Below are 7,623 nucleotides of genomic sequence, written 5' to 3' on the forward strand. Positions count from 1 at the left end.
CCATTAGTACTGCCCTTGCAAATGCCATGTCCTCCCGAGCCTGAACATCCAGACGGTAGAATCTGGAGAAGGGGTGGATGGAGGACCATGTCGCCGCCCTGCAGATCTCGCCGGGAGACATCATTCTGGTTTCTGCCCAGGATGCTGCCTGGGCTCTGGTTGAATGGGCCTTGACCTGTAGAGGTGGAGACTTTCCTGCTTCTACGTAGGCTGCTTTGATAACTTCCTTGATCCAGGGGGCTATGGTAGCCCGCGAGGCTGCTTCCCCTTGTCTCTTTCCGCTGTGAAGGACGAAAAGGTGGTCTGTTTTTTGTACGGGTTCCGACATTTCCAGGTATCTGGATAGAAGTTTGCCGATGTTGAGGTGGCATAGACTACGGGCTTCTTCCGAATGCCTCAAGTCATCTGCCGATGGAAGCAAGATGGGTCTGGTTAAGATGGAAGTGTAAGACCACTTTGGGGAGGAATGAAGGAACCGTGCGTAGTTGGATGGATCCCGGGGTGAGCCTGAGAAACGGCTCACGGCAGGACAGTGCTTGTAGTTCCGAGATGTGGCGGGCTGAGCAAACTGCCAGCAAAAACGCAGTCTTTAAAGTTAACAGGCGGAAGGATAGGTCTCGGAGGGGCCTGAAGGTGGCTCCCGCTAGGAAATCCAGAACGAGATTGAGATTCCACAGAGGTACCGGCCACTTTAGTGGTGGGCGAATGTGTGACTCGTTTCAGGAAGCGTGACACGTCCGGGTGAGAAGCTATGCTGTCGCCCACGCTCTTGGAGCCGTAGCATGACAATGCGGCCACCTGTACCTTGATGGAGTTGAGGGAGAGTCCCTTCTGTAGTCCGTTGTGTAGGAATTCCAGGATCTTGGGAACCTTAACTGAGCGTGGCTTGATGTCGTGGTCTTCGCACCAGGCTTCAAATATTCTCCAAATCCTTATATAGGTTAATGATGTGGAGAACTTGCATGCTCGGAGGAGGGTGTCGATTACCGCCCCCGAGTATCCGCTCTGTCTCAGGCGAGCCCTCTCAATGGCCAGACCGTAAGAGAGAATTGAGCTGGGTCCTGGTGGAGGATCGGACCCTGCTGTAGCAGGTCCCTGTGTGGAGGCAGAGGGGTTCCCTGCCAGTAGTCTTCGCATGTCTGCGTACCACGTCTTCTTGGCCAATCCGGGGCCACCAGAAGAACTAGTCCCCTGTGTAGCTGTATCTTGTGAATGATTGCACCCAATAGGGGCCACGGCGGGAAGGCATACAATAGGGTCCCTAGTGGCCAGGTCTGTACCAGGGCATCGATCCCCTGGGACTGCGGTTCCCGCCTGCGGCTGAAGTATCTGGGTACTTGGGCATTGGATCTGTTTGCCAGAAGGTCCATGTCCGGTGTCCCCCACCGGTTCACTATCATTTGGAAGGCTGTGGACAACAGCCTCCACTCTCCTGGATCTAGACTTTCCCTGCTGAGGTAGTCCGCAGTGATGTTGCCTTTCCCGGCAATGTGGACGGCGGAGATCTCCTGGAGATTTGCTTCCACCCATGCCATCAGAGGGTCTATTTCGAGGGACACCTGTTGGCTTCTGGTTCCCCCCTGTCGGTTGATGTAGGCCACTGTTGTGGCGTTGTCAGACATCACTCTGACCGCTTTGTCTCGAAGTCTGTGAGCGAACCACAGGCAGGCTAGTCTGACTGCCCGGGCTTCTAGGCAATTGATGTTCCATCCTGCCTCTTCTACGTTCCACTGCCCTTGGGCGGTTAACTCTTCTCAGTGTGCTCCCCACCCCCTAGACTGGCATCTGTGGTGAGTAGGGTCCAGGTTGAGGAGGATAGCCTTGATCCTCGACTCATGTGGCTGGCCTGCAGCCACCACTGTACCTGGGACCGGACTCTGCCCGGGGGTGGTAGGCGCACGGTGTAGTTCTGGGACCGCGGGTTCCATCGTGATAGAAATGAGCGATGTAGGGGTCTCATGAGGGCTCGCGCCCATGGCACAACCTTCAGTGTGGATGCCATCAGGCCGAGGACTTGCAGGTAATCCCATGCTGTGGGGCGAGGATCGCTCAGTAAGCTTTGCAAGCGGTTCCACAGTTTTGATCTCCTCGTGGGAGTCAAGATGACCTTGTCTTCTTTGGTGTCGAATCGGACTCCTAGGTATTCCAACGACTGTGAGGGCTGTAGGGAACTTTTGTTTGTGTTGACAACCCATCCAAGACTCTCCAGTAGAGTTTTGACTCTGTTGGTTGCTTGGTGGCTTTCCTCTGGTGACTTCGCCCTGATCAGCCAATCATCCAGGTAAGGATGTACGAGGACTTTCTCAGTGTTGCTGCCACCACCACTATTATCTTGGTGAACGTCTGGGGTGCTGTGGCTAACCCAAAGGGGAGCACCCGGAACTGGTAGTGATGGTCCAGGACTTTGAAGCGTAGGTAGCGCTGGTGTTCCTGATGAATAGGTAGGCCTCTGAAAGATCCAGGGATGTGAGAAACTCTCCAGGTTGTATCGCTCTTATTATGGACTGCAAGGTTTCCATGCGGAATCCTCAGGTGTCGGTTGAATGACTTGAGGTCCAGAATGGGTCTGAACGCTCCCTCTTTCTTGGGGACGATAAAATAAATGGAATAGTGACCAGTATTCATTTCCTGTGGAGGCACCGGGGTTATGGCCTCGAGGGCCAGTAGCCTGGATAGTGTAACTTCCACTGCTGCCCTTTTGGAAGGGTCGTTGCAGGGAGACTCCATGAATTTGTCCGGAGGGGCTCGTAGAAAATCCAGATAATACCCCTCCCGAATGATGGCTAGGACCCACTTGTCCGAAGTTATCGCGACCCATCTGCGGTAGAATAGGGCAAGTCTGCCCCCTATGGCTTCTTCCCTTGGACAGGTCAGCTGAATCTCATTGTGGGGTACGGCTGGGGCCTGTGCCCGAGCTGGTTCCCCTCTTGCTGTGATTGTTCCGAAAGGACTGGTTCCTGCCCGTAAGGTGGGGCGCTTGATAGTTGCTTCTGTATGGATTGAAGCGCTGTGAACTTCTGCCCCTGGAGGACCTGTGGAAGGGTTACTGGTTTCTCTTCGTCTTGACCTCCGGCAGGCGCAGCAATGGGGACTCGCCCCATTTGTTGGCTAGTTTCTCTAGCTCGCTGCCGAACAGGAGGGATCCTTTGAAGGGCATCCTTGTGAGGCACGTTTTGGAACCTGGACACTAATGAGCTCTCCAACTTCCGACCCATATCCAACCTCCCGCTGCTAGCAAAACTCACCGAGAAGGTGGTGAACACACAGCTTTCAGACTACCTAGAGGAACACAAAATCTTATACCCCTCCCAGTATGGCTTCCGCAAGTCTTCCAGTACTGAAACCCTCCTCATCTCGCTAACAGACCACATCCTCATGGGCCTAGACAAAGGGATTTCTTTCCTGCTAGTTCTCTTAGACATCTCCGCGGCATTTGATACCGTGAACCATAGCATCCTCCTCAATCGTCTTTCAGACATTGGTTTATCTGGATACGCCCTCCAATGGTTCAGCTCATTCCTCAATAATAGAAGCTCCAAGATCACTATCAACATTAAAGAATCTCCTAACTTCAAATCTACTCTAGGTGTTCCCCAAGGCTCCTCTCTATCCCCCACTCTCTTTAATATCTACCTACTGCCTCTCTGCCAGCTCCTCACAAACCTTAACCTAACTCACTATTTATATGCTGACGACGTTCAGATCCTGATCCCTATAAAAGAATCCCTTCCAAAGACGCTCTCCTTCTGGGAAAACTGCCTGAAGTCCATCAACCACCTACTCACCAGCCTGAACCTTGTCCTCAATGCAGCCAAAACAGAAATTCTTCTCATCTCCTCCGACCATTCTACCAGCCATGATCAGACAACCTCTATTCCTCAGACCACTCAAGTTAGAGATTTAGGAGTCACCATTGATAACCATTTAAACCTAAAAAAATCAATCAACAATATTACGAAGGATTGTTTCTTTAAGCTACAAGTTATGAAAAGATACAAACCCCTCCTCCATCTCCAGGACTTCAGAACGGTCCTTCAGTCAACAATATTCTCCAAAACCGACTACTGTAATACTCTCCTCTTAGGACTCCCGATCTCTGCCACTAGACCACTACAGATGCTCCAGAACTCAGCAGCCAGGATATTAACCAACACTAACCGGAGAACTCACATCACCCCTATACTTAGAAACCTACACTGGTTACCTATTAAATACAGAATTTTGCACAAAGCACTCACCATTATCCACAAATCCATACACAACCAACTTCCTTTAGACCTTCAGTTCCCACTCAAACTATACACATCTGCAAGACCCATCAGAGCGGCACACAAAGGAACCCTTCAAGTTCCCCCAACTAAATCCGCTCGACTAACCTCCACGAAAGAACGGGCATTCTCCACAGCTGGCCCCATCATCTGGAACAACCTGCCGACTGATCTAAGACTGGAACCCTGCCTGACTACCTTCCAAAAAAAACTTGGCTTTTCGTCCAAGCCTTCCCTTAAGCATAACATTGCAACAGTTCTTTCATTTAGCTCAATAGACTAAATGTCCAACCCAGCCATTGTATATTCATTCATGTTCATTCTCCAGTTTTTTCTGTCCTTTATTTCCTGGCTACTCTAGCCCCCAAGTTCATTCTCCCTGTTATTTGTATCTGCGCTTCGGCCCTCTTGTTATATGGTTTTTGTTAAGTTAACCCCTAAGTTTGATGTAAACCGGCCTGATATGAAGCTTGTCATGAAGTTCGGTATAGAAAAATGTTAAATAATATAATAAAAAATAAGATGAGTCAGCTGACCAGCTGTGGAGCCAGAGTTGTCTCCTGGCTGCCACCGCTGACGACACTCCTCTGGCCGCTGTGTGTACCAGGATGGAAGCGGCGTCCTCAAGGAATGATACCGCTGGTTCCATGACTTCTCCTGGCGTGTTGTTCCTGGTCTGAGATAGGCACGTGTCACCACGGTGCAGCAGGCTGCAATTTGTAGAGACATAGCGGCTACGTCGAATGACTGTTTAAGAATGGATTCCAGACGCCGGTCATGTGCATCCTTGAGCGCTGGGATAGTGGTGCGCTTCGAGACCGCGCAGACCATGGCATCGACTCTTGGGCATGCAAGCAGATCTTTGGTTGCTGGATCCAGGGGGTACATGGCTGCCAAAGCTCGCCCCCCTTTGAATGTGAACTCTGGAGCATTCCATTCCAGGTCAATTAGCTGCTGTATAGCTTGCAACAGGGGGAAATGAAGGGAGGACTGGCGAAGGCCTTCCAGCAGGGGATTCGGCCTAGGTTCCCCCGAAGTGCCTGGGCCCGGGATGGCGAGCTCCGACAGACATCGGGCGACCAGGTCAGGGAGCTCGTCCTTCATGGTCCGGTGAGGCTCTGTCCCCGGGGGGAGTTCCCCCTCTTCTAGGGACTCGGCTTCCTCTTCAGAGATGTCCGAGTCCCCGTAGGTGGGGCTTCTGGGTAGTGGAAGCCTTGGCCTAGGTCTTGAAGGGCCTGGGGCATAAGGGTCCTCTGGTGGAAAGTATGGCTGAACAGCCATGGGTTCAGTTTGCATTTGAACAAAGGTGTGAATCCCTTTGAAGAACTCCACCCATGAGATAGACGCTGGATCCAAGCTGAGGGGCGCTGGTTCCCTGGGGGTCCCCGTCTGTGGGGGGTGTTCCACTGGTATGTGCTAGATCCAGGGTACCCCCTGAGGAGCTAGTACTCGGCCCTGGGTGAGACTGGCCCGGAACTGGGTCTCCCAGGGCCTCCTCGCACTGAGTGCACAGGGCGTTGGCCTCCTCGCTTTGTGCGGCTCTGATGTGGCATGCTGGGCAGAGGTCTTGAGCCTTTATCCCTGTTTCTGGTGGTGCCATGGCTTGTCGGCCTGTAACTCTTATGCGCTCCAGTGCACCTAAGATGTGCGGGAGTTGTACGTACAGCTGTGTGCCTAAGTTGCCGGTGTGCGCACAGCTAGGTAGGTGAATATTCTTGTGCGCCTGGCCCTTGTGCGTGCAACTTGTGCGTACAAGGAAGTATGAGCGTATAAGCTATGCGCACATGTGTTTTGTGCGCCTAGGTCAGACTTGTGCGCTCTGGTTGAACGGCAAACGGAGCGGCGAATAGGGCCAAGATGGCGACAGCGAGCACACGGGCAATATGGCGACCACCTCGGAGGGTCTCCACATGGGTAGACCCTTGGAAATAGCCGGGGCCAGGCCCTCTAGGGCGGATCAACCCGGTTGCACTCCCCATCACCCGAAAACTATTTCATCTGCTCCTGTCCCTTCCTAGTGGCCTCTCTAACCCCTTCATCCCCACTCTCTCTTACCCCCAATATTATCCTCATACCTCTCTCCAACTCATCCCCTTCTATACTCTCCCCTCCCTCCATGGCTGTTATACATGCGCTCCCCCCTCATCCCTTATAGCTGTCACACACCAACCCCTCCCCATTACCCCTTTTTTCCCTCTCAAACTCTTCCTCCTCCCAATCTCTGGATGTGGCTCACTCTCACCCCCCATCATACTTCTAGCTTTCTCTCACACACGCACACCACCTCTACCTCACCCCATCCATCTCTCATTCTCTTCACCCCTATCTCTTCATAGACCCTCCCTGGATCTTTCCTACCTCATTACTAACACTTGTGTCTCCTCCCCATGCATTTACCCCTGCAACTCCGCACACACATCCTCTCCTTCCCCATGTGTGTTAGGTAAGAGTATAGTGATAGGAGTATACTACCGTCCACCTGGACAAAATGGTCAGACAGATGATGAAATGCTAAGAGAAATCAGGGAAGCAAACCAATTTGGCAGTGCAATAATAATGGGAGATTTCAATTATCCCCAATATTGACTGGGTAAATGTAACATCAGGACTTGCTAGAGACAAAGTTCCTGGATGCAATAAATGATTGCTTCATGGAGCAATTGGTTCAGGAACCAACAAGAGAGGGAGCTATTTTAGATTTAATTCTTAGTGGAACGCAAGATTTGGTGAGAGAAGTAACGGTGGTGGGGCCACTTGGCAACAGTGATCATAACATGATCAAATTTAAACTAATAACTGGAAGGGGAAAATAAGTAAATCTGCAGCACTAACACTAAATTTTAAAAAGGGAAACTTTGATAAAATGAGGAAAATAGAAAAAACTGAAAGGTGCAGCTGCAAAGGTTAAAAGTGTTCAACAGGTATGGACATTGTTTAAAAATACAATCCTAGAGGCGCAGTCCATATGTATTCCGCACATTAAGAAAGGTGGAAGGAAGGCAAAACGATTACCGTCATGGTTAAAAGGTGAGGTGAAAGAGGCTATTTTAGCCAAAAAAAAATCCTTAAAAAATTGGAAGAAGGATCCATCTGAAGAAAATAGGATAAAACATAAGCATTGTCAAGCCAAGTGTAAAACATTGATAGGACAGGCGAAGAGAGAATTTGAAATTAAATTGGCCATAGAGGCAAAAACTCATAATAAAAACTTTTAAAAATATATCCAAAGCAAGAAACCTGTGAGGGAGTCGGTTGGACCATTAGATGACAGAGGGGTTAAAGGGGCTCTTAGGGAAGATAAGGCCATTGCAGAAAGACTAAATGAATTATTTGCCTCCGTGTTTACTAATGAGGA

This window comes from Rhinatrema bivittatum, chromosome 2 (assembly GCF_901001135.1).
Source record: "Rhinatrema bivittatum chromosome 2, aRhiBiv1.1, whole genome shotgun sequence".
NCBI classification, from domain to species: domain Eukaryota; kingdom Metazoa; phylum Chordata; class Amphibia; order Gymnophiona; family Rhinatrematidae; genus Rhinatrema; species Rhinatrema bivittatum.